The sequence below is a fragment of the Equus przewalskii genome, chromosome 10 (genome assembly GCF_037783145.1).
Source record: "Equus przewalskii isolate Varuska chromosome 10, EquPr2, whole genome shotgun sequence".
In the NCBI taxonomy this organism is placed as follows: domain Eukaryota; kingdom Metazoa; phylum Chordata; class Mammalia; order Perissodactyla; family Equidae; genus Equus; species Equus przewalskii.
Window position 1 is genome coordinate 31862222 of NC_091840.1, and position 27409 is coordinate 31889630.

General features: G+C 50.2%; 1 protein-coding gene across 23 annotated transcripts in view; it reads left to right on the forward strand.

The window, feature by feature from the left end:
• Window positions 1-27409, forward strand: part of MSI2 (musashi RNA binding protein 2) — a 386410-nt gene that overhangs the window by 245319 nt on the left and 113682 nt on the right. The gene's annotated exons all lie outside the window — the stretch shown is intronic.

Consider the following 27409-nt stretch of genomic DNA (forward strand, 5'->3'; position numbering starts at 1 on the left):
ATCCCTGACTTTGAACAGATTCTCAAAAGGGTCTCTGATCCCCGCCCTGGCCCCCTGGCCCCCAGAGAGAACGTGTTGAAATGGTGGCTTTAAATGGAAAATTGGGCGGATCTAGAAAGTCCTTCCCAGAGGAAGCAGTCAAAGGCTATGGTTTGGCCTTCCATTCTCCTGTTCTCCCAGAAGATCCTGGTTTCTGGGGTTCCTGTTAACGGGGCGTTAATGAGCAGAGCTTCCGAAGGTGGCAGGAAGGAGGCAGGAAGTGGTGTTTAGAGAGAAGGAGCCGAGTGAGCGGTGTTTCCTTGCCACTTGGATGGCGTTTAGTTGTTTCTCGTGTTGTTTACATTCTGGCTGTCACCTGTGATTAGAAGCAGTTATCCAGCGCTGACTGTTTGTCTCTCCGATTCGGAGCAGGCAGGCTGAGTGAAAGGGAGGACGGAGCGGAGGGGGAATCATTGGTGGGGGCAGGTGGAAGAAGGAGGGGGCCGTCCTGAGTGTGCCTGGTAATCCGGCTTCTCATGCCTCCATCTACAGCATCCTCAAAAGGGAAAATGGAAGATTGGGCAGAAAATTAGGATGTTGGTGGTGTATATTGGGAAGGGAGGGGGAAGGGTGGAGGGTGAAGAGGAGGGGGAGGCAAGGAGAGAAAAGCAGAGCTTACAGGTGTAGAATGATTGCCCTTGTCCTCTCCATGGCTCAGGAGTAGTGAGAGGGAGAGGAAGGTGGTGCTGGTGATGGGCAACTCATGGTTATCCTCCATCACCATCCACATTGTGTCCATCTGTGTGGTTTCCCAGGCAACTGCTTCCCCAGGCATCGTCTCATTTGATCTTCACAGCAGCCCCAGGAGGGTTGTTGTGACTTTGGGAAAAATCACTTAACTTCTCCTATGCTTCAGTTGATTGATCTGTAAAATGGGCGTAATATTAGTACCTGCCTATAGGATTGTTGGGAGCATGTGGTGCCAAGCACATCATCTATGCATGAATGTTACCTTTTATTGTTATCGTTATCATTATCGTCACCTTCTTTTTGTTGATGAGATAACCAAAGCTCAGAGAGGGTAACTGATACACCCAAAGTCAGAGTAGGGACCGAGGCTGCTGATTTCAAATTCTCCTCTTTCTCTGTTGTCTCCACATGGGGATGGGTTTATTCAGAAGAGTGTTTCCGTCTATTTCGTTTCGGCGTAGGCGAGGCCCGTCTGAATGTGGCCCTAGTATTCAGTGTTAGAATTCAGAATCCTGCAAGATTCCTGAGCAGCTTCCAGGCAATATTGTTGTCATATTTTTTTTGAACGTCAATGAGTGAAGGTATTTTTGGTCTCCTGCTCTGTGTTGGGCTCTGGATTGGAGGACGTGATAAACCATCTCCTTCAACCCTCAGAGCTGCACTGGGAAAGGGGGCTGTCATTTGAGGGACCTGAGAGGGCCGGTGACTCTCAGAGGTGGATTCACACTAAGGACCTTGGGATCCCGGGCATAGCCCCAGAGGAGGTGCCAGGAAGAGTTCTCTTTTATTTCTGATCCAGCTGCCTGCTGCTATGGGTGAAGCCTCTTGCCTTTTTCCAGAGGTGCTAGGTGCAGTGAGGGGGCCGCTGTCCCTCTGTAACTGGGTGAGGAAAGCGTTTCCTGTTGTGAGGTGGGGGAGATCCACTCTGACTGGCCAGTGCTCAGAGTGGCCTCAGGGACCTCACCGCTTAGTCTCCCAGGTCAGGAGCTCTGGTGGGCATCGGCAGGAAGAAGGGCGGGCGGAGACCCTGGTACGGGCACGATCCTGCCCCCAGCCAAGGCAGGACCTTCTGCCCTGCCAGAGTTTAAGATTCCTGCGGTGGATGCAGGACCCGTGACATAATTCGTGGAGCCAAAACGAGATGAAAGGCAGGACTTCTTATTCAAGAATTATTAAGAATTTCAAGAGGACAGCAGAGCATTCAACCCAGAGTGAAGCCCTTCTGAGCATGGGGCTGTGTGCGACTGCGCTAGCCACCCACCCACGAAGGCAGCCTCAGTGGATGCAGCCTGCGGGGCCGCAGTCCGATGCTGGTGGGGTGGGGAAGAGACGGCGTGAGGGAAGGTGGGCCTGGAAGCTTCAGTGATGAGCTGACACCCTGCCTCCACCTTCCTCCTGCACAGAAATCTGTGCCCCACCCCGTGTTCTTTCTGTGCAGGTGGGGGCTTTGGCCAGGACATACTTCCCAAACCTTCCAAACAGCTGTGGAGGGGTTTCTTTTTGAAATGGGTGATAAAGCTGGGGTAAGAACTTCAGTGATTCAGAGCATTTAGGGGAGGAAAGAATTTAAAAAAAAAAAAGAACACATCACAACAGAAGCACAAATCATATATATGGAGCAAGTGGGCCCCACATCCCTGGCCTGATGGAATGTGCATTTGGAATCAGGCGATAAGCACCGGAAAATAAAATCCTCTTGCAGCCACCTTGCCCCAACCTTCCCTTCACCTCCCCAGCTTCCTGTTTTCCATTATCTTATCAAGGGGAAAGTGCAGCAGTGGCAGAAGTCGGGGACACCTCTCTGGTTGGCCCTGCCTCCAGCTTTCCTCTTAAAGAGACCCAGACCATAAACCGCTCTGTGTCGTCACAGCACTTGCTAAGCTCTTCTCATCCAGCTTCTAACCTAGCCCCGCTGGGCAGCTTGGGGCGTTGACTGGTCCTCATCCCCAGGCCTTTTGAAACCCACTTGTGTGCGCTTGGAGCTATGACAGCTGCTGTTCAGGGACAACTACATGGACTGAGCCTGGCCTTGTAGGAGTCAGGTGGGCCAGGCTCATGGGATCCACTCCGGCCACATTTGCTGTTATGAGCCAGAGGTCAGGGCAGATTTTCCAGACCTTGCCCCACAGTGGCCACCTCGTGCCCCTGTCCCCTGTTGGTCCCTAGGGACAAGGGTGGCCCTCAGTTACATCTGCATGGCAGTTTGCTCCTCCTGCTCACAGAAGTACCAGCCTGTGTTTCCACCTGTTATATCTGCACTTGGACCTCACTAGCACCGTGGGAAAGAATCCAGGCGACGGGAGACAATGAGCTCTCCCAGGATGTGTGTCCTCACATCACGGAAGCAGGAAGAAGGTCATTCAGCATCTGACTCACATAGAAGCCTGGAGCCTTCCCACCCTTCCCCTTAGAGAGATCTCCTTCCAGCTTCTGCTGCCCACTTGATGCCTAGCCGGGGGCCCATCCCCTAACCTCTCTGGACCCCTCAGGCCTCCTCTGAACAGTATGTGAACTGACACTGATGAACTTCAGGACCTGAAGTATGTTCCTGGCGTTTAGCTTTTTGTCCAAGATTAATTCCTTTTTCGTTTTTTTTTTTTAACCAGGGGAGGGAGGGGGCAGTTGTTGCTGGTTGGTGGGGTTCCCTGAGATGAGGATTAGGATGCAGGAGCTTCCTTAGGGAGTGCTCCTTTTTGTGTGTTTGTTTTTGGTGAGGAAGATTGGCCCTGAGCTAACATCTGTGCCAGTCTTCCTCTGTTTTGTGTGTGGGATGTCTCCACAGCATGGCTTGATGAGTGGTCTAGGTCCATGCCTGTGATCCAACCCGTGCACCCTGGGCCACTGAAGCAGAGAATGCTGAACTTCAACCACTACACCACCAGGCCAGCCCCCCTTAGAGAGTGCTCTTGATGAGGAGTGGGCAGAGGGGGAAGCTGACCTGTGATGCCCTGGGGAATTCTGAAGATGAGGTGGTCCTTCAGCTGTCCCCAGTTGGCATGAGAGGACCAGCCTTTCTGCCTGTATGTTGTTCAGTCATTGGATGCAGCCCACGCTGGTAAGTGGATGTGATCTTGGGCTTGTACTGAGGAAATCCTGGAGGGGACCAACAGCTGGGGCCATCTTCCAGCAGCACTTCCAACAGCTGGGGAAGATGTCCTTCATTCCTGAAGGGGGATCTGGCATCCCATCCCAGCACACACCTTGGTGGTACGGTGGGTTCTGTGTTAACCAGGCCATGTTCATACTCTCCATAGAAACAGCCAACGCTTTCTGAGCGTTTCTATACCAAGTGCTTATGGAAGTGCCTGCACATACTGTTGAATCTTACGACAAACAGCCATTGATGAACAGAACCGCCCAGAGTCACGCACTAGTCACAGCAGAGCTTGGACGTAAACCCAGCCTGTCCGACCCGGAGCCCGTGCTCTTAGCCACTCTGCAAGCGCAGTGCTAGACAGTAGTTTAAAGCAAGGGCGTTGGTGACTTTAAGGGCTTCAGCACCTCTTCATTATTTATCCTTCTCCACACCAGCCCTGCTTGCTGGACTACGCTACACCTCCATTACCAGATGGAGAAACTGAGGCACCTTGAGTTTCGAAATGCCGCATAGCAGGTTCCTGCAGCCAGGCAAGGAGCTGAGCTATTGGTAGAAGCTTCCTTGGCCCTGCCCATCGCTTCATTTTATGGCCTTCCATGAGATTATTTGTGCCCAAGTGGAGAGAGAGAAAGGGTGCCTTTCCAGTCTCCTGAGTCATTTCATTTGCTCTCTAAAAGTTGTTAGAGGTGGTCTGACAAATACTGGGCGGATCATCAAAGGATTTAATCATTGGGGAAAAGTGTGTTGCTTTATCCTTGCAAAACTCAGATAAGATCTTGAATTCAGCATTAGGTATTGATTAGGTGGGGCTGGAGGTGGGAAGGGAGGGAAGCAACAAGGTGCTGTCCTTTTAATTCGCTCTTTGGTTGGCGGGAGGCTGGTTGAGAGCCAGAGGGAGGAAGGGAGGGCGGAGCGGTTCAGCTCTCTCCAGTCTCCCCTCATCAGCTGTGTTTGAGAAAGTAGAAGGTGAGGATGTTGGTTGCTGAAATACACCTCACTCTGAGCCTCATTCCACAGGACGCTCAGCTTCCCCTCACCCCCGACCCCGACCCCAGAGCTCTAGGTTTGTGAACCCTGCACTGCTGGGTCCCTCCAGGCCTGGCTCATCAGGGCTGGGTGGTTGGGGGCCCAGTGGAAAATGAGCTGGGTGTCTTTGAAGCTGATCCGATCGCCTGGTGAGGGTCAGCTGGAAAGGGAATGGTTTCTGGCTGAGTACAGAGGAGAGACTTAGAGACCCGCCTTCTCACTCCCTGTGGCTTCCATTACCCAGCAGGCCTGTTTGCTCCGGAACATTGCCAGGGGCGAAGGAACAGGATACACTGAGAGAAAAATAAAGATCAGCGTGATAGATGACTCCTCTCCCAACTGCTAGCAGTCACTTATTAAGTGCAACGCTAATGGCTTTGGAGAGGAACAGCTCTGACACAGTCCCCATCCCGACCTCAGCCCAGGATGGCGTTGTGAACCTCAGAGAGCACCATCACCAGCAGCCCCCTGAACAAAGAGTCCTTTCTCAGGGTGAATCTGGAGCTATGGAGCTAGAAGGGTGCAGTGGTGGGCCCGTGCAGCCAGAGGGAGGAGCTTTCTGCGGGCTCACCTCAAGGACATGTGACTGAGCTTGGCTTCTCCCAGGAAGCTTGTGCAGCATCTCCGTCCCAGAAAGCACTTGGCTGAAGTTGAAGGCCTCTGTAATTCGAGTAATCAGCTTATTTATTAAAATAGTGCCAGTAAGATGTAGCTGGAGCTGTGATAGAAGATAATGCTTTTCTAAGGAGAAAAAAACAGTTCTTCATGGCCTGACTACCTGCCAGACACTCACTTTTGAAACTGACCTCTGAGGCCCAGACTGACTCTTTCATCTACACTAAAGGTGATTGAGAATCTCACTGTAATAATTATTTGGTTATTGGTGCCTATTTCCCAAAAAAGACGGTGGGAGCGTAAAAAGAGTTTCACAAAGGCATAAATTAAATTAAAAATAAAAAGGCATTGCTTCATTTGTACGTGTGGGATGTCAAAGATAATGTATGCATATTTTCCCAAATGAGATTGTAACATTCTGACTTTATTTACCTAGGGAAGGGGTTGGGACTCCACAACCTGTAATGTGACTGCGGCATGGAGGAAGGAGTATGTTTGACAAAGAGGATAAGTGCCTCTGGGTGGGAAGGGGTTGTTGGATGGGGTAACAGCATGCTAAGGGTTTGTGGAATTCCGGATGGTGATGATGAGGCTTTTGCTCTTGTGACACAGGAGCGTCTTGGAAATTACCAGTGCCCACGGTGGAGGTCTGGAGCAAGATTTGCTGCCCGGGTCAGCCTTACTGGGGTCGTGCCCTTTGTGTTTGCCCCGCCTTTCAAATCTGCTCTCTCTTCTCTTGTGTTAGCTACTGGTCATACTCTACCCAAGTGTGAGATGTGTTAAGGGGTTTATTGGAAACCTGTAAACCAATAGCTGATAATTGTTGGTATTGATCTGCTCCTGAATTGGAGGCCAGTCGACGAGAAAGCTGCCAGTCTGTCATGGACCACTAACACCAACCATGGGTCTCAGCCGCACAGAGCTTTCAGTCTAGTCCCTGGTTCGATGTAGCCACCATGCATGCCAGCTGAGCTCTTGAATGCAAGCAGAGGTCTTAGATTGGGTGAGGTGATAATCGTGTTCCCACACTGGAGCGTTGTCAGTGTGGGCAACTGTTTAAGAAATACTGGTGAACCTCGTCTCTGGGATAGAATGTTCAGAAGCGGGTAGAAACTCAATATGATTGAGTCTCCTCCAGTCCACCCTGGATAGAAGAGACCTGGGGGTTGCTGAGGAGGGGCTGGCAGTGATGTGAACATTAATCTCTGCCTTTGAGCACTTGGAGAGCGTCTGCTGGAAAAGAGTTATGCACAGAGTTGAAGTTGGGCACACTTTGATGAGAACGGGGAAGAACTGCCAACAGTGGCATAAATGGATAGCCACTTGCCTCTCTGCTAGATTCTCAGAACCCAAGGTTCGGCGCTCCCAGCTGGGCTCATTCTAAAGCCGTGGCTTTATAAGGGGGTGGGTGTGCTTGTGTGCGCCCACCATGAGGGGTACACCCCGGACCTCTCCACTCCTTTGCAGAGCTTTGCCCAGAGGCAGTGCCACCTTGCCCCCCGACCCCAACCACGTCCCCAGCCCACTCCCCCAAGGCCTTGGGCCCTCCCCTGACCCATCTCAGGACCTCCTCCAGAGTCCCCTCGGCCTGTGCAGCAGTGGAGGGCGAGGGCGGGGAGTGGGGTAAAGAGCCGCAGCCCCCACCCTGAGCCATCTTTCAGAGACCAGCCCCTGGAGCTGTCTCCACATTTTATTTTCTCATTAAATAAACACCATTAGCCTTCCCGAGAAATTGGTGCAAACATGACCTCGCAAATAACCAATTAAAAGGGCAGGGTTGAAGGGGAATGTGAATTTGAAAACATGTAGAGGAGGCCATTAAAGATTCCCGGAGATCCCCCCGCCCTTGGCAACATCGATCTGAGCCCTTAATTTTATTTCTGACAGGAAAGCAAGGGCGCGCTTTAATTTTTCCCTGAGCTAACTGAATTCCGGGAGCGCCCCTTCCGCTGTCGCTGGAGATAATAACCAGCCCGGGAGCGTGGTGTCCGCTCACCTGCTCTTCCTCCTCGATGTGGGGTCATACGAGGCCCCAAACACCCTGGCACCAGGGCTGGGCAACGGGGTGCCCAGCGTGGGAGGAGCCCTGTGAGCCAGGGGAGTTTGGCACCCTGGATGCGCTGTGGTTCCTTTAGCCCAAGTGTAAATCTTAAATGTCTTTCCTTTGGGATAAAAGCCCTGGCACCAGAAGGGTGGTGAGCTAATAGGTCTTCCTGCCGCCCTCCTGGCTATGGCCCGAGGAAGCAGAAAGGGAGTGGGCCCGGGGTCAGCCGCTTCATTGACCCAGAAATGGGTTTTGTAGAGAGGGACAATGGGGCCTTTGTGGTCCCTGTTCCCACAGAGGCTCAGGCTTTGCCTCTCACGACATGCTTGAAGATCTGGGTGAGGGCAGTGTGTGGAGGCCGCAAGAGAAAGGAGTCTTTGGCTTGGTGACTTGATTAAAGCACCCCCTTTTGTAGCTTCAGGGTGCTGCTAGGGGCGGCAGAGGGCTGGCCCAGGGGTCCCCCGAAGCCTGGGCGGCTGCCTCCTGCTGGACCCTGACTTTCCCGGAGGAGCCCCGCTGCTGTGTGGCTCTGGGCTGGAGCTTCTGTGTTGAGGCTCGCAGATCGGAGGACTGACACGTGCCGTCTGTGTGTCTCTGTTGCAGCGTAGGCTGGAAGGAGCCTGAGTTTGAGCGTTGGCCATCCTTGGTTTCAAATCTCAGCTTTCCCCTGGGTGTGATCTCGGGCAGGTTACTGAAGGACCTTGAGCCCCTTTTGGTTCCCTGGTGGAGGTAACACGCCTGCTGTGCAACAGGAAGTATGTCACCGGTAAAGTGCCCATGAGGAGTGGTCACTGCCCCGCGGCCTTCGTTCTTTCCTGTCCCCTTAAAGAAGACCATCAGTTTAACTCCTTTAGGCAAAGTAAATCTTTTTGAATTTTTAAGACCTTAATATTTAAAAATAGTTTTCCCCTCCCCTTGACACACAAAATAGATGCTTGCATGTGCGTGGAATATTTCTGAAAGGATTCCCGTAAAACTGGTAACAAAGAGTTGGAAAGAGTAATGGCTAAGAGCACATGCTCTGGAGTCAGACAGCTGGTGTTTGAATCTAAGCTCTGTGACTTAATAGCTGTGTGACCTTCGGCAAGTTCCTTCGCCTCTCTGTGACTCAGATTCCTCATCTAGAAATAGGAATGATGACATCAGGTTAGCCTGAGGCTTCCATCCATTGATAAGCGTAAAGGACTTAACAGTCTCCAGCCACAGTGAGTACTCCACTATGTTTTATGCACAGGTACCTGTGCTCCTAGATGCAAATATGCATAAATAAAAAACGCCATTGGCTTCTGGGAAAGAGGGTTCACTGACCCAAGGTACAAAGATGTAGGAAAACTTTTTATTGTATACTCATTTACCTTTTGAATTTTTGTATCGTGTGCATTTATTACCTAGTCAAACATTTACTTTTTTAGTGTAAGCTTTTAAAATTCATTCCTATTTGAATTGTAAATGTAGGGATATAACAACATGAGAGAATTTTCAAAAGAAAAAAATTCACCCCATCCCACACCCTAACACAATAACCGTTGTCACTTCTGCCTTGTTCCTGACAGATATGTAAATATTTTTAAACTTGGTTGTAATTACGGGGTTGGTACAGCGCGTGGGGTCTTAGCGTTTGTTGAGCGAGGTGTGGGCCCTGCCTCATCTGAGTTTCCCCCCTGCCGGGAAGAGGGCCCGAGGAGCTCAAGCAACAGACACGATCAGTGCAGCCGAGCATCCTTTGCCTCTGAGTCGCCCTCTGTTTTTTTCTTTCCGTAAACAGCTCGTTGCATAGATAGATGAGGATTTTCTGGGTACTTTCTGCTCTTCCCAGACAACTGCTATTAACAGAACAGCCAGACGGGCCCTGGTCTGTAGAGAAGTGCAGGGTGCTTGACTTTATCCCAGACCAGAGGGGAGAGAGGTCAGGATGGTGAAACTCTTCGTTTCAGGAGTTCAAAGTGCCTTTTTTTTTTTTTTTTTTGGTGGAAGATTAGCCCTGAGCTAACATCTGCTGCCAATCCTCCTCTTTTTGCTGAGGAAGACTGGTCCTGAGCTAATATCCGTGCCCATCTTCCTCTACTTTATATGTGGGATGCCTACCACAGCATGGTGAGCCAAGTGGTGCCATGTTCGCATCTGGGATCTGAACAGGTGAACCCCGGGCCGCCGAGGCAGAACGTGTGCACTTAACTGCTGCGCCACCGGGCCGGCCCCTAAAGTGCTTTTTAATTAAATGGGGAAAAAAGCTAAGAGCATTTTCCTAAGTTATGATTAATAAACATGTGGGACCTTACACAGCATGGCAGACACAGAATCCTTTTCTGTGTCCCCATTGCTTACAGCTTACAGGCCAGGGCAAGCGCCCCAGTTAACGAAGCTCGTGAGGGATCTGGGCCATGTGACAGGGGTGAGAGCTTAGGTCTTAGAGTCACACTGCTGGGTTCAAATTCCAATGCCACCACTAATCAGCTGTGTGAGCTTGGGCAGTTGACTAAACTTCTTTCAACCCCAGTTTTCTCATCTGTTAAATGGAGCTAATGTTACTAACTCATGGATTCGTGAGGTTTAAGTGAGTTATGAGTGAAGCATCCGACGCTTAGGAGACTGTCTGTAAATGTTAACTGTATTGTCATCATAATAACTACTGTTATTTTTTTTTTAAAGATTGGCACCTGAGCTAACATCTGTTCCCAATCTTTTTTTTTTCCTTCTTCTTCTCCCCAAAGCGCCCCAGTACGTAGTTGTATATTCTAGTTGTAGGTTCTTCTGATTGTAGCATGTGGGACGCTGCCTCAGGACGGCCTGATGAGTGGTGCCATATCTGTGCCCGGGATCCGAACCCGGGAAACCCTGGGCCGCCAAAGCAGCGCGCACGAGCTTAACCACTCCGCCACTGGGCCGGCCCCATAGCTACTGCTATTTTACTAGTAATAAGCATAGTGTTACTACCATTGCTTAGAGAATAAGGCTAAGTTTTGCTGACTGGAGAAAATGTTAATGTTCTAGAGGGTTGTTGGCAGAAGCTGTACCTTTTCCAAGATGGGAGGGATTTGTAGGTTGAGTTATATCTTCCACAAAGACATATTGACATCCTGACCTTTGGTGTCTCAGAATGGGACTTTATGTGGAAATAGGGTCATTTAAATGTAATCCAGTTGAGATGAGGTCATACTGGAGCAGGTTAGTCCATTATGACTGTGTCCTCAGAAGAAGGAGGAATGTCACGTGACCACGGAGGCAGAGTGGAGTTATGCAGCCATAAGCCAAGGATTGCTGGCAACAACAGAAGCTAAGAGAAAGGCTTGGGACAGATTTTCTCATAGAATCTTCGAGAGAACATGGTCCTGCCAACACCTTGATTTTGGACTTGTAGCTTCCAGAACTGTGAGAGTATAAATTTCTGTTGTTTTAAGCCCCGCCCCAGTTTGTCGTACTTTGTTCCAGCCACCCCAGGAAACTGATACAGAGGGCAGAGCAGTGCCTTCTGGGGGACATGGCCCCTGTTGAGCGTTGTCTGCAGTCGCCTTTTCACCCTGCACGTTCCTGTCCACGTCACAGCTGCTCCCTCGGCAAAATTATGTGCAAGAGAAGTTAGAGAAGAGGCCTTTTACCTCACTGGGAACACAACCCCCAGATTCTGGCATAGTCCGTGCCTTGCCCAAATCTGATTTAGCCCAGACCCTGAAATTGACCTTAGGATGTTAAAGATGCTTTTTGGTAGCGAGAGACGCTTGAAGAACTCAGAGGTTTAATTTTTAAGTTCAGAGCTCACTCATTTCTAGGTAAGCCAAGGAATAAACTGATGTGCTTAGGAGTTCTCTGAACCCCCAACTCTAGGATTGCAAACTGGATGCATTAGATTCATGTTTCCAGCTGGTTCATTCAACTCAGCTATTTAGGAAATAAAAGGAAGGCTGAAAAAGAAGAAAGAAAGAAAGAGAAGGAAATCAGGAGAGCTCGTATGTATGACAACACAAACCTTGCCTTCCTTACATACCTGCCCCGAATTCCACCCTAGAAAAAGATGAGAAAGAAAACACCGCGAGACAGCGCTCAACTTCAAAACCTGCCAGACAGACTTCTTGATTTCTTTATGTTGTCCCAGAAACCCTTCCAGGCAGGAACATTTGCCAAATTCAACCCTAGAGTGAGATTCGGAGCTAAATTAATGCAGTGGAGGGTCAACCCCTGCAGATCTCCGGTCGCAGGAGGCCAGTGGCCCCAGCGGTAATGAACAGTTCAGCACGCACCTGACCGTGCTGCTCTCCATCCTCAGGTTTGGTCGGCCAACCAGGCAGGGCATAAAAGTATCTGCCGTGATTATACAGTGATCAAAGTTGTGCCCCTTTGAGCACTCCCTACAGATTTGAAATTTCTGCCTCAGTTTGCCACCCCCACCTTGATATCTGGAAATAATTGCAAGTGCCTCCTTCCTCCTGAACGTTTCCAGCCTTGGTTCCTGCGTCCCAGCACCCCAGGCAACGCCGGCGCCTCTGCACCAGAGCCACCGAGTGCGCAATGCTGACATCCGATTTATTATCTTGGAGCCTGGGCCGGTTCCTGGATGATTCATGACTCTGCTCTCCACTGCCGCTGGAGGTGACATCATCCATTCTGAGCCCAGAATAGACACAGAAGCAACAGTGGCCCCTGTCCTGTGTGTCTCTCGCCAGGCGGGGCTCCCTCCCATCTCACATGCGGCTGCTGAGTGGTGTGGAATGGTGGTGGACCAGAGAGCCCATCGGAGGTACCTCCTTAGCAGGAGGCCATCACTGTGTTTCGACTCTGTTATAGCTTCACAATAGGGCAGAGAAGGGAACTTTCCCACAGTTCACCTCTTCCCCTTCTGTTCCATTAGCTGGACTTTAGATTTCACTCATAACCCAAAGAGCTGCTGAACTCCTGTGGCCAACTTTGGTTTCCTTAGAGACAGAGTTGGTTGGGAAGCTCTGTGTGACATAAGTCATCCCACAGCCCAGCAGTAGACAGAGCATGAGAGGAATGATGGTTGTCGTGTCAGAGGTCTAGCCTGCATCCGTGGCTCTCCACCCTGGTTGCACATTAGAATCCCCTGGGGAGTTTTTAAAACATACCCACGTCTGGATTCCACCCCGGATCAATGAAGTGAGATTCAGAGATGGAGCCCCGGCATTGATAAGTTTCATCGTTCCCCCAGCTGAAGCTAGTGTGCATTCAGGGCTGGGAACTCCTGGGTCAGGTGATCTCCCAGGACCCTTCCAGCTTTCAGACCCACTGAGGCAGTGTGCTGACCAGATCTTGGACTCTGACCTGAGTCTGGGCAGTCTGGGCAGTGGGGTAGAGGGCCCTCCTTGGCCCGGTCCCTGGCTTATAAGCCCTGGGAGGATGAGAGTGGTTCTTTCAGGTGAGTGGCCTTTGGTGATCCATGTGGGGAGTGGGAAGTATGAATAACTACCATTCTCTTGTGCTGGTAGGAATTGGGTTCCCCCTACCAAAAATACCTTGCTGGCTTGCCGCCACAGTTACCATAAGGCCTAAAATGTTGATGCTGGTCTGCGGAGTCTTCGATGCCCGGCCCTTTTGTCCTCTCCAACCACGCTGCCTTCCTGGGCATTTCCTTAACAGGGCCACTCACACAGGCTGTTCCTTGGGCTGCCAGGAACAGTCTGTCTCTCGCTCCTGGCCAGCTCCTACTCAGCTTTCAGGCCTGGGCTTAAATGTCCTTTCCTTGGGGAAATCTTCCTGAGCCCCCAGACTAGGTCAGCTGCATTGATTATCTGTGCTACACAGCTCCTTGTAACTTTCCTTTATGGCACTTCTCAGTTCTTTCTTTCTTTTTTTCTGAGGAAGATTAGCCCTAAGCTAACATGTTGCCAATCTTTCTCTTTTTGTTTGAGGAAGATTAGCCCTGAGCTAACATCTATGCCAGTCTTCCTCTCTTTTATATGTGGGTCACCGCCACAGCATGGCTGATGAGTGGTGTAGGTCTGTGCCCGGGAACTGAACCCTGGGCTGCTGAAGTGGAGTGGGCCGAGCTTAACCACTAGCCTACCGGGCCAGCCGCATAGCACTTCTCAGTTGTTAATGATTGTGTTATTTGCTTTATTATTTGATTCTTACCTGTGTTCTCCCCCATTATGTCCCCAATGCTTGACAAGTAGTATGAAAATGACACGAGAGTGGGTGACAGATGGGCAGGCCCTCCTCACTTGGTCTCTGTTCTTATTTGGCTGAAAACTGAGCAAGGTGTCTGCTGGCTCTCCCCATCCAACTTCCTTGCTGTATGCTTCTCCCCCTGGCTGAGCCCTGCTCTAGCAGAGTGGAGGCGCATCAGCTGGTTTGGAGGATGGTGTGGGAGCTCTGGTGTTTTCTGGAGAGGGCTTCAGAGAACCGAAGAGATGCTTCAGGAAGGCTTCTGTTTTCCCAGCATCTAAGGAAGGAACAATTACCCAGCAAACTAGTGGGAGTTCCTTCTTAAGAGGAGGAAAAATGCCTTTGTTGTGATTGTAGCTGCCCTTTACAGCTGATTTGGAAGAAAGGCTGAAAATATTGGTTCCATTAAAAAAAAAAAGTCAGGGACTTGCCCAATGGTGCAGTGGTTAGGTTCACACGTTCTGCTTCAGCAGCCCGGGGTTCGCCGGTTCGGATCCCGGGTGTGGACTTATGCACTGCTTGTCAAGCCATGCTGTGGTAGGCGTCCCACATATAAAATAGAGGAAGATGGGCACGGATGTTAGCTCAGAGCCAATCTTCCTCAGCAAAAAGAGGAGGATTGGTGGCAGATGTTAGCTCAGGGCTAATCTTCCTCAGAAAACAAACGAACCAACCAAAAAATCAGTCCTGCTCTCCTCTGACCCACGATGCCTGGTTGCAGCCTGGTAGGCGGGGGGGAAGGTGCGCCTCAGCCGGAGGTCCGTACCAGGGTTTAAAACACTTAGGCGCTTTGCTCTCAGAGGCGGGTAGAAAGGCGTGTACTTACCAACAGATTTCTGAATTTCCTCCCCACTTGCAAAATCACTAGGCTTGGCATCTTAAGTCTTCTTTTAATTAAGTTGATTCACTTGCCCTGGGAAGATTTCCTGATTCAGCTAGTAGATTTATGTATAAACTTCTCTGGCAGCACCTGGCAATTTTTCTGAGTGACAATAAGGAAACGGAGCCTGAAAATTACGGTCTAATTTGCTCCCTCCCCGTGCTATGTTACCTTTTAAAAAATGGGTAAGATTTACAAAAGAAGCGTTCTATTTTGCCCATAGTACTTAATCCTGTTTCACAACAGAAATGTGTATCAACAATACCTAATAATTTCCCTTTATATATTTTTAGAACTCTGGCTTTTAATGGACAATTGAATCATTCCTTGGCGGATGGGAAATCATCTAATTGCATGTTTTTATTTATTGTGAATTTTCAGGTGTGTCCCCAGTAGAGATTGGTGAGCATATACAACATCATCAGAATAAACAACATCTTAATGAGTTTATGTTCAGGAGTTGCCACTCTTGGGTTGCATCACGACTCTGTGTGTGTGGTATGTGTTTGTGTGTGGGGGCGTACGGGGTGCACATTTGAACTGGATGTGGCTCTTGGTTAGTTTTTTAAAAAAATACACTGGAATCAAAGATGTTATAAAGGATCAAAATAGGAAAGTAGGTACCTGTATCTATTTTACTTTATTCTAGGTGCGTTGTTCCTTTATTATGGGACTAATTAAAATCCCCTAGTAAAATAAAGACTCGCGCCCTGGCCTGGTCAATTAGCAGTGTGAACGTTTCCTGGGTAGCATAAGCAGCTCCCACAAAGTGGTTTGAATCCTAAATGGCACCTCCTGGGTCCATTTCTTCTTTTCCCCTTTTAAAAGGTTCTTTAGCAAAACGTAGGGGGGTCAGACACGGCAGGTGGCCCAGCAAACCTTGCTGCTGCCAGGGCGGTAGCAGCTGGGGTGGGAAGGGGAGAGCAGCTGCGGCTGTGTTATTAGTCATTCCATGAAGAAATTGATTTGATAAATAATAAAGCAGCGAGGTTAGCAACACATGCTTGCAGGTCAGATGACTTCGATGAAAGCCCCCGCTTAAGTGTGTGTAATGGTTGGACAATATAGATGCCTTCTAAAAACATCCTGTTTTAAAATGGAAATTGGACTGTTCATGCAATTCTTAGCAAATACACCAAGACCATTACCAGAGTGAGCTTGGAAATCTAAAGGATGATCTTTCTATTTAATTTGTCCTCCACCCTCCCCCTTTCACATGATGCTTAAACTGACTTTGTTTCCCTGTTGTTCCCTTTTCATTTTGTTAACTGTTTTGGTTTGTAAAATGCTGTGCCTCGCACTGTCCTCCTTTATGATGATTTACTGCGTTGTTCTTATCTTTCACCTTAACTCCTTGATAAGAGCATTTTAAAAATGAAATTGCTACCTGACACTATTATAAAATCCTGGCTGGCAGCCAGGGGAGAAACAAGAGTTGGAGTGAGAAAAAGGAGAGACTGAGTTTAGGGAAAGGAAAGGTTTTTAAAGGAACCGTAGATGACGACGTTTTCCCCTGAATTCTGGAGGCATTTTGTGTGTGTGTGTGTTTGTGGTTTTAATGGAGCACTAATACAACTTTGCAGTGCCCCTTGCTGTTGCATAGTGGACCATGGGTGGGAAATGGGTGAATACCAGTGAGGGATTTGTTGGGCCAGGCTAACCTGCAGTGAAGGTGAAATTCACGCATATACGTTGCTGTGGATTGAAACTCGATGGGCGGACAGACAGATGGATGGATGGCATTTAACCACCTCCACATTTATATCGCACAACACATGTCCTTCCTAACTCCGGGCAACCCCATTCCTCTACCCTGCCCTACTCTGTTTAAGACAGTCACAGCAGCATCTCCTCTAGCTGCGGGCCTGTGGTGGCTGACCTGCCTACAGTAGGTGTGTGCTGCAATGGAAACTTTAGTGTTTGGCTGCATAATGTTTCTGAAGATCTCGATGTAGCCACAAAAGGCCCTGGTGATGGGGGCGCATCAGAAAATAGAGCTGTCTGAAGGAGCAGGTCGTTGAAATTCTAATACAGTGATTTAATGAACTCTCGTCTTTAATTCCTGTGACGTGGAGAAGGCAGCCTTTCTCTCCCCTAATGGAGCTTGTTAACCCATCTCTTTACTGACTGGTGCTTTTATTATTCTTATGACGACAGGAGAACTTATTATGTTAGAATAACAGGTTTCCCAAGTGCCTGGCAGAGAAGGGGAGCGTAATGATGCTGCTCTTTTCGTAAGAATCGCAGTGGCCTCTGGCTCGTCTGGCACAGGCATTATTAGATCTGAGTCTTCGGCAGTGCCATGTGTGCAGACCTGGCATTTATTGGGATCAGGGGCAGCGTGCAGCAGCGAGAGGGGCACAGATCCACCCCATCGGGGCTCAGACAGCCGAGGGGCAGCTGCTGGGTGCCGAGGCCACCGTGGGAGGCCCCTGTGTGTAGCTGGTGGTGCTGGAGCGACTATGCCCAATTTATCACACACCCCATGAGAATATAATCTGCCACCAAAATGACTGCTTTTGGAAACTGTCTTGTCTCTTTTGAGTCGAGACTGGAGACAACCAGACAAGGTTCGGTGGTAACGAATAAAGAAACATTACTTTCTGAACACAATCTTCTGTTACCAGTCACTTTTCAACAGACATTCAATCAAAATGCTAATAGCGGCGGCAACAGGGAACGCGGTTATTGTCATACTAATTGATTGGTTGGAGGGTGGGTTTTGATAAGTGCAGCTGAAGATTTCGGAAATATGATTCTCTTTAATTACAGCGACGCTAATAAAAATGAACAAATGATTTAATGATGATTTCCTGGGTAATGGCTTTAAAGATTTCGTTTGAGTTTAAAATGAGATATGGTGGAAATGCACCAGAAAAATAGGGCCCTGGTGGGTGGCCTTGCGTTTATCAAACCCAGGCATAGAGATTCAAATCTGGAATGCCTTTGGAAGGCTGTGTGGAGCCTGCCTAGACAAGAGCGATAGAGGCCTCTCCCAGTGGGCAGGGCTGGTCGGGCGATGGGTAGATTCCAGCTTGCAGTCATTGGCGTTTCCCGGGCTGGGTTGCACTGATGCAGCCGCAATGTTTGCTGTGGGTTTCCCTGGGCTGGCCAGGGCAGAGTGAACCCCACTGTACCAACAGGGGCACATCCATCCTGTGCTCTCGGGCTAAGCTGCTGTCCCACCACCGCTCTGTGCTGGGCACCCTGTGTATTCCAGGAGCTGTTCTAGTTCCAGCCGTACTGCAGGGAACCAGACAGGCCAAATTCTAGCCCTCCTGAGCCCACCTTCTTTGGAGAGAAGGAACATAGATTGTGCCATGTCAGGCACTGCTGAGTGCTCTGAAGAAGATAAAACAGGCACATATTTGGGAGGGGGCCTAGGGCTCACTTTATTCAGGTAGGTAGGTGGCAGTGGCCTTCCTGAGGAGGAGCTGTTTGAAATGGAAGGCACCTTCAGGAAAGGCAGTCCAAGACAACAGTGAGCGCAAAGGCCCTGAGGTGGGAACGAATGTGGCCTGTCTAAAGGATGGGTGGACAGCTGTGGCTGAGAGGGAGAGCGGTAGGCGATGAATGAGAGAGGTGGGTAGACAGAGGCTGCATCATGAACGGTTTGTGAGCAGGGCCAGGGGTATGGGTGCCATTGGAAGCAGGTAAGAAGGGCAGAGGCTGTGATTTCTGCTCTAGAAAGATGCCATTGGCTCCTGAATTGAGGAAGGATGACAGGGCTGCACTTCTGGAAGCAGGAAGGCCAGTGGGAGTTCATTGCCCAGGTGCAGGTGAGAGCCAATGGCACCTTGGGCAGCGGCTGTAGCAGCGGGGGAGAGAGGCAGTGGCTCTGGGATGTTCTCATAGGTTGGATGTGGGTTATGAGGGGGAAAGAAGAGAAATCAGGGCTGGCTATAGGCTCTTGGGTTGAGCAGCTGGGCGGGTGGTGGTGCTGTCCAATAACATGTGGACTACTTTGGTGCAAGTACACATTTCAGGAGGAAAAATCAACACTTCTATTTGAAATTCCCACTGGAGTCTCTTTGGTAATGTGGTCTAGATGAAAATACAAAAAGTTCACCAAAGAACAGGTCTCTGGAGAATTAAAATAACCCACCCAATTGTTTTTGCATAAACCCCACTAAGGAAGGGATTGTGTCAGGGCATCCCCGAGTAGATGTTATTGTCAGTACAGCAGACAGTGAGACTTGGCGATGGGGTCAGTGGTCCCTCAACCCTTTAGTTTTTCAGCATTAAAATTCCCCCTGTGCAGCCATGTTGGCGATTCATCCAGAGAGTTTCTGGAAAGATGCTGCATCCAAGAATCAAAGCATCATTGCCTCTGCTGCCATGGGGACAGCAGATCCTGTAGATGCTCTTTGGTACCCAGTGTCATTCTCTGAGTGCGTGCCGGGGGGTCTGGGCTTCCTGTGAATGTCATAGGAAGACAGGCTCTGGGGCGCAGCCCTGACCGCTTCCTACTTCCTCCAGCCCTCTGGATCTCTAAGATTTCAAAGACTTAGTCCATGAAGAGGGGCTCACCCTTTGTGTGCCTAACCCTGCAGATCATAGGTGCGGCTCCCTGGGGTGGGTACAGCTCTGACAAATTAATTGGTTAAAAAAAGGCAGAAATCAGATTTGCATTATTGGGGTGGGAGTGGGGGCTTAAATGGGGCGGAGAGGCCGGGCTAGCCTTCCTTTCAATTTGTCAAGCTTTCTTTCAAAAGATCTGCCAAAGAAGAAAGGGTAATTAATAGGCTTGAAGTCATTTCCGATGTGTCAGGATTTCTGCCTTGCTTCCAAGTGATAATGTTCGCCGGCTCCAGGCCTCTAGGGAGCCTTCCGTCTTATTAACTTGTCTGGGAGAAGCAGGGAGTGGGGACAGCTCGGGCCAGTGGGTGACAGGAAATAAAGATTTGTGGTGTGGTGAGCTGTAAACAGTAGGGCCAGAGAAGTTTGGTGTGGGGGGCTGGGCGGGAGAACGATGGCTCTCGCGCTCCGCTTCCACGTGAGCGAGGCCTGGAGCCTCCTGGGTCGGTGACCCCGGCTTCACCTGGAGGAGTCATCCAGAGAGACCCCAGGGAGGAAGTGCTTTTAACACGCAGATTTTGTGTGTGCCTCTTCACCCCTCTTCCTTCTCATTGTTCCTTTAAAAAAAAATACCTCTCACCAAAACAGTCTTTGGAATTCACAGTCATTATTCTCTTCAGCCCTGGAAGTTGCCTGCCCACGCATGGACCCCAAGCTCTTGACTCTTCCGAAGACAGAGTTGTTAGAGGGCATAGTTGTGAAAGGGCATGTATTAAGCACCTACTTGTGCCTGGCGCCGTCTGAGACTTGGCTGGTTATGTGGACCTGGTTCCTACCCTGGAGGGGTCTCTGCTCTGGGAAAACAAGCTCGTCTCCCTTTTTGCAGCAAATGGGTTTAGTTGCACAGTGCCCGCCATGGCCTTCCATCCGGCAAATAAAGTCTGGGTTGAGTGTGTGGGGAAGGAATCCTGTCTTCCCTTCATTTCTGGTGGGCTTCACCGCCGTGGCCCTCCTGCTGTGATAGCTCTTTGCCCTGTTTTCCACCTTGCCTTCACCCCTATCCTCAGCTGTAAAAGCATTCACCTTTCAAAATTAAGGGCTGGTAAATATTTTTTAATTGAGTAAAGGGATGAATGATGATGATAGTAACTATTAGGCACTGCTGAGGGCTCCTCATGTATTCTTGAATTTATTATTTACCACCTAGCCACTCCATTTACTTGATGAGTGGTTGATACTCAGAGAGGTTTAGTAATGTGACCAAGGTCACACAGCTGGTGTGAAGTGGAGAATGGGATTTGAACCCAGGAATCCTGTTTGACAGTAGCTCCTTGATCCCCTAGTTGTCTCCTGCGATTGTGCTTAGGAGCATGGCATCCGTAGTTGGCAAGGGTATTTTAGCTGTTGTTCAAGGCCCAGCTGAGTGGAGAAAGGAAGTTAGGCTTGGAGACTGTCCTTTGGTGGGTCAGCTAAGACCTGGGAGTGGCCTCAGAGTGGTTGGAGGCTGGCTGATGCTGGAGCAGGGGCTGCAATGTCAGTGGCCACGGTCACCCATGAGGGAGGGGGAAGCCGGCCTGCCTTCTCCCCTGCCCCACCCACAGCCGTCTGCAAACGCTGTCTTTTTGGAGCCAATTAGGAGAAATCTCAGCAGGATGGAGAATAAATGCCGAAGACAGATGCTGCTCCTAAGTGCAGCCAGCGCAGGGGAGGGGGCTTGCCTGGCTGAGTGTAGAGCTGGATTTGGTGACTCTGGGTGGCAGCTGGCAGCAGGAGCTGGCAAGGCCTGGAGGCCAGCGTGGGCAGGAGAGCGTCCGGGGACGGATGTGAGCACATATCTCCTTGATTCACACCCGTTTGGGCCTTTTCCTCTTTCTTATTTGTTGCAAAAGTGCTTAAGAAGTAAAAGTTGAGTTAGTATAGGAACCTGGGGTAAATAATGCCGGCTTCAGCTGAATACAAGCTGTTCCTCACACTCTGTGCTTTTCATTGTTTAAAATAGCAAGGTTTGGATTTTTTGGGTCATAGGGAAAGAACACGATGTCTCTTTTTCTCTTCTTTAATTTTTTTTTCTTTTGCCTCTTTTTACCTTTTCTCTTCCAAAAGGGATTTTTGGGCCAGAAACGAAAGTTAAGCAGAAGTCCAAATGCATCCTCTGTCTTTTCTTCCTAATTCCTCCCCCTTGTTCTCATCTCTCCAGATGATGTGTTTGAAGCCTGGCTGGGAAATTTTGGAAATTTTCAGCCTGGGGAAGAGAGGAGATGCGGGACCTTTTCCCTTTTCCTGGGAAACCTTGGAGTGGGATTAGGAAGTTAGCACATCCTAGATCTACACACACGCGCCCCTCTGCCTCTCACTGATTAAACCCACACTACAGACGTCTTCCACCCCGGCCTCACCTCACGAAATTATTTAAGAGCCATTTTTTCTATTAAACCAAAGAGTGGGAACTGATGGGGAAAGGGGGGTGTTCTTGGAAGATAGAATTAAAATGTGTTTATTGCACTTATTAAAGAGAAAGAATGGTTATTATTCACATGAATGACCTCCTGGTGGTTTGGGTTTTGTTTTTTTTTTTTAATATTTTTCTGTTGTTTTATTTATTTATTTATTTATTTTCCTTTTTCTCCCCAAAGCCCCCCGATACATAGTTGTATATTCTTCGTTGTGGGTCCTTCTAGTTGTGGTATGTGGGATGGACCTCAGCGTGGTTTGATGAGCAGTGGCATGTCCGCGCCCAGGATTCGAACCAACGAAACACTGGGCCGCCTGCAGCAGAGCGTGCGAACTTAACTACTCGGCCACGGGGCCAGCCCTGGTTTGGGTTTTTTGAAGGATTTTTTTGTTGGTGTATTCACAGTGGTTTATAACTCACATAGTGGCTCACCTCCGTGGAGCACCGAGGGCTTCTGCAAGCCGTGGACTCAGAAGGAATCTTGTCTGCTTATTTTGGTGCCTGTAGGTAAACCAGGAGGGGCCAAGGGGGCAGTGGTATCTCTCAGACTAAAGAAAGCCTCCTGCTTTGAGGCTGAACCTGAGTCCCAGGGTTAGCCTTTCCTGTGCGACTCTCCATCCTGAATTCTCCCTGCTCACTTGTCTGCCTATTAGAGACAGGCCCTCATCGGACTCGCCTGGGCTGCAGAAGCCGATTGGCCACAGACTCCTGACTTGGTGTGTACCTCGCTGCTTGTTGCTGGTGGGTGGAGAAGGCACACTGGCTGCAGCCCGGGACGAGGTGGCAGGTGGATTGGAAATTAGTGTTCAGCCAAGGGTAGAAATCGGGTGCGTGAAGAAAACTGGTTGCTGTGTTAAGTCTGTCGATCCCAGGATGCACCCCTGGGTCACCCGTGTGCACACAGGCGCGTTCTCCGACCCTCCCCTCCCCCACTGCCATAGCCCATCTCCCTTCCCCCACCCGCTGCTGAAATCTTAGCTTTCAAGTGCAGGTGGTGAGGTTAATAACAAGACATTTCCCAGTTGGCCCTTTGCTAGAGAGGCTTCTCCCTGGGCTCTGAAGGAAAGGAAGGGATTTAAAGGGACCACAGACATCAAAGCTGGAATCAATGGTGTCCACTGCAGGGGGCAAGGGTTGGCTGGGAGGTGGTTTTATACACTGACCGCTCCTGTGAAAAGAGTGGCTCAGGCAGGAGTTGTGCCCTGTCCCCCACAACCTTCTCACTCTCTTTGGCTGGAGTGCCTATGCCAGGCCAGCCAGCCTGACTTTCCTTAGATCCTTCAACTTCCCGAGGGACTGACTTCTCCATCCACCTGCTGCACAGGAGCTGTGCTTTGATGGAGAGAGCCTGGGACCCAGGCCATGTGACGTTCACTGTTGCCCCACGACTGGCTACACACTGGGGCGCTGTCCCCCACCCCACCTCCTCACTGGACCCTCAGACCTTCATTCATGAGGATTTATTGCTAATGCCATGGAGTAACCGCATAACCCGTGGGGGAGTTTCAGCAGTTTAATTAAAGTTCAGATCATGTTCACTGGTCTGTAATTCCTAACTGCCTTTCGGAGAGGGTCCTGGGAAGCCCGGCTTGGCTTTCTGCCTGCTTTGTGTCTCTGAGCATGGAGGCCAGCCAGCGGCACTCCCCATGCCAGCCCCCTAACTCCACACCCTGGGTCTTCTGCCTCACGTGCTCTCTACCCTAAGCCTGAAGTAATCGGGCCAGATGCTAGGTGTCGCCAATCTGGTCCTGCCTCATCTTTGGAGGTCTTAGCAGGTGGGCTTTCCTGAGCCCTGCGTGTCTGTGTAAGCCCTATTGCCCAGTGACAACTCTCTAGGTTAGAGATAGTCTTGTGTGTTTCCTTGACTTCACAGAGAAGCTTGGTGTTTCCCATGTTTCCACAGTCAGAAGCAGTTACAGGCCTGGGGCCCCTCTGGCCTTGAGCCTTGCCCTGCCTGCTCTGCACCCTGACCTGGGAGACCCTTGTTCTCAGCTGTGATGGCTCATCTCTTACAGCTTCAGTTCATGTTCGTATCGTCTAGCATTGTACATGCTTGAGCATTAGAAGGCACCGTGTGCTTGGGTACTTTTAGAAAACGTGAGGGGGACGTGGATTATAAATAACTCGGTGATCACATGACTGCTGGTCCACCTAGCATCCGTAGACTCGGGGAGCCAGGCTGTCCCACGTTCTCAGTGCTTACGCAGCTTGACCTGAGAGTCTTCTCTTTTGAGGAGCTGCTACGGGTCTTTGAATGAACTCTTTATCCCACCAAAAAAAGAGAAAGGATTGGAATGACTTGTAAAAAATTTTTTTGTTGTTTTAAGAATTTTGAGCACCCCTGGGAATAATGGCAGACGCCTGGTAGATTGAAAAGAGGGATCAGAAATTGCTGGATTGGAAACGCGGCCTTTTGTTGTCTGTCCTCCAGCCAGCACACTCCCCCCAAGGCCACGCTCTTAGTGGCTCCTGTGTTTCAGTTGAGCAGCCCTGAGTGAACTGGACGGATGGGCAGACAGAATGCTGAACTGGGGGCCGCGGAGGAAGCCAAGGCTCCGCCGGCTCAAAATTACCCATTCGAAAGCTGTTTGGGAAGCCAGAACGAATGTTGGCATCATCTTTCACTTGTGCAGTTTTTCAAAATTCAGCCACAGGTCTTCCTGGAGCCCTAGCCGGGTTTTGATTTCTAGGCTGGGATGAAAGATGAAAGAGACGTTTATTTGGTAGGAGGGGGGATTGGGGCATTGAACTGCTTTTAAATGATGTAAAGAAACCCTTTCTTCTCGCTCCTTTCTCACTCCTGCTCTGGTGCTGACTTTGAAAAACCTTCCTAGAGAGGCTGAGAGATGGGGCGCTTTCTCAAGCCGCTTTCTGAGGTTGGATTTTTGAAATACACTGGAAATCTATCTCGGCTCAGAATCATCTGTTGGTTCTCATCACGGAGGGGCCGCGGGGAGGGTGCACAGGCAGCCCAGCCGGTGGGCCTTTGTGGCCGTCCCTCCTCCTGGCCAAGAGATAAGTGTTTGAAAGTCTGTTTATCGCGAGAGAGCAGCATGTGTGGTCAGAGAGGCGGCAAGGAAAGAGCTGGAGGCCCTTCTCTGATGGATGGGTAGCAAACTTTTCTTGTGAAGCACAGGAAGCCCACAAGTTTGTCTTTTTCAAGAGGTGAGAAAATGTAAAGTGAAGCTCCAGAGAGATAAGTTTTTTCAGTCTGGTGCTTCATGGAGCCTTAACGATTCTAGGAGGGCCCTGCAAATGGCACAGACCTCAAATCCACCCCCCCCCCCCGCCGTCCCCCTTTATGGGCTCCCTAACTAGAGAGGTTTGCAAAGCTTAAGGGGATTAATGCTCTTTAAACCTCTGCACTGCTTCCTGCTCCTCATGGGATCCGGGTGCTAATAAAGATGTACCAGCTTGGAAAGGCTGGTAAACACTGCTTTGTTGCCATGGCAACAGGCGAAACAAGAACGAAGCCGAGTATTGCTAACAAGAGTCCTTATGATCAAGAGTTTAAGGAGAAAAAAAAAGGTTCTTAAAAATGCAGAGAGTCTTGGCGAGGTAATTAGACTTGGTGCTCTCAAAGTAAATTTATAGTTTTACAGAGCATTACTGGAGTGCCTTGTTGCTTGCAAAGTCACCCTCCATCGAGTACCAGGAACAGCATCACCTCTAAGAGCTGCCAGCATCTGCTGCCAGTTGCTCTGGTGAGGCTGGACCCATGTCCAGAGACACCCTTCCTCTCTCTCCTCCTTAGCAAGGAGTGGCTGTGGATGTTCTCTTGCTGGGGAATTGTTGACAAGCTCTGCTTCCTGTCTTCTTGAAAGGCAGCTCTGCACTTACCTTCTACCTGGGTCGTTATTGTTATTAACAGCGATGACAGATGAGAGCTAACGCTTACCGGAAAGTGCTCCCTGTGCCTGGGCGCTGGGCTCAGCACCTTCCTTCCTTCATCTCACTGCACCTTCCAGCCGACCCTGTGCCATGTGGGAGTTATTGTGCCCATTTTTAAGATGAGTAAACAGAGAGCTTAAGGCACTCACCCGTGGGGATGCAGCCAGCCAGGGCAGGGTTGGGGTTTGAACCCAGGAGTGGCTGTATAGTCTGGGCTCTCTGCCCTGGACCGTATCTTTATAGCCCTGCTTCCAGCCCTCCCCGCCTGCTGCCGTAATTTTCATTCCTGAGTCATGAGCAGCTCCTGCAGCCCCTGCTGAGATCTTCTGCCCAGACCTGCCAAGATTTCCCAGGGAACCTAGGACTTGCTCTCATGTTCCTTCCCTCTGTGATATTTGGGCACTGTGCTGAACTTCTTGGGGATGCTTATGATTCTCATGTGGATTTTAAAGTTCTGGGGACTGTGGGTGAGAAGTAGAGCAGTGTGGAGAGGTGAGGTCGCTAGCCTGAGATGCCCAGGCTGCCCCACTGACCACCAACCCCCCACCTCCCAGGTAATGGTGCCCAGCTGCTCAAGCCAAACCTGAGGCTTTGTCCCGGACCCTGCCTCCTGCACATGTGGCCTGTCTGTCCAGTCCACCTCTGGATTACCCTGTCCTGTGCATCCACCACCATGCCCATCACCTCTTTCCCTGGCACCTGCTCCAACTCTCAGGGAACTCCTGCCTCCAGGCCTGCCCCTCTCTGATCCATTCAGGGGGATTTTTCTGAGCTGTGATTCTGATCATTCCGAGTTTGGCTTCCCAGCCAAGCGCCTTAGCATGGCCTCCAAGGAACCATGCCTGCCTCTGCCCTCCATCGGCCTGGCTCCCTGCCTAGTCTGTCCTGAGCCCTTGCAGTTGCTTGACCACCAGGATCTCTCTCAGCTCTTGCACATGTTAATCCCAACCCGCCTTTCCTTTGGCAAACTCCTGAGGGTCTCCAGGACCCAGGCTGCAGCCCACCCCTCCTCCCAGGCTAGATCGGTGCCCCTTCCTCTCTGCTGACCCCTCTGAGCATTCCTTTGTCATCATTTGCTCATGCTGTCCCCCACCCCCGGCAAATCCCCCATGGTAGCTGTCAGGACCCTCAGGTAGGAGACCAGGTTCTGTTCCTCTTGGTGTCCCTCGTACCTGGGACATAACAGGGACTTTTGTATGCGTTTATTAACTAGAGGAACCAGAGTGTATATCCTCTCCAGGTTGCTATGGCAACAGATTCCACAGCCCTTGGGGGTCCCCAGGTGACACAACTACCCTCCTCTGACCACCTGGAGTCCCGCTCCCCCTGCAGCCAGGACAGGCTACCCAGCCTCAGAACCACCACTTCCTGTTGTGCGTGTTCCAGTGGGGCCTGGAGACCACGCCTCAGGCGCTTTACACCCTTGGCGGTAACGGTAACGCATTATCTGAGTTTTGTTGCTTGTAAATTTCTTTTATACTGATCAACTTGAAACTGGATTGGAATTGAATGTGGCTGCTGTCCAGTATCCATCAAGAACACGATGGTAAACATTTCATGTTTTTTTCCTCCTCCTTCCCCACAGTATCAGTTTTCTTATTGAATTTGGGAAGCAATAGCAATTGATGAAGTTGCAGCGGAGCTTGCCCTAAAAGGAAATGATTGATAATCCGTTTAGGTCTGCGTGGCTGGCTTCCCCCTCCTGATTTCCTTGGCCACTTTTTCAATTACCCACTGTATTTAGCTTGGTTTGCTCGCCGTAACTCATTTCCCCTTCCTCCAGGATCTGCGGGGAAGTTGTAATGTAATGTTGGAGTAGTGACATCTAATTATTTCCCTGAGAAACAGTTAGAAATGCAAGCATACATCTTCCTCGAGGTGGACAGACGAGAGCTGTGGGGCTGTGAACCAGAACACGTCTGTCCCAGCACATCAGTCCCTGGAGAATCAGGAGGGAGATCAGGGTGTCCTCCTGGTCCCTGGACCCAGAGCCCGTGTGGCCCTGTGGGGGCAAAGGTCATATGCTTGATCTCCCAAGTA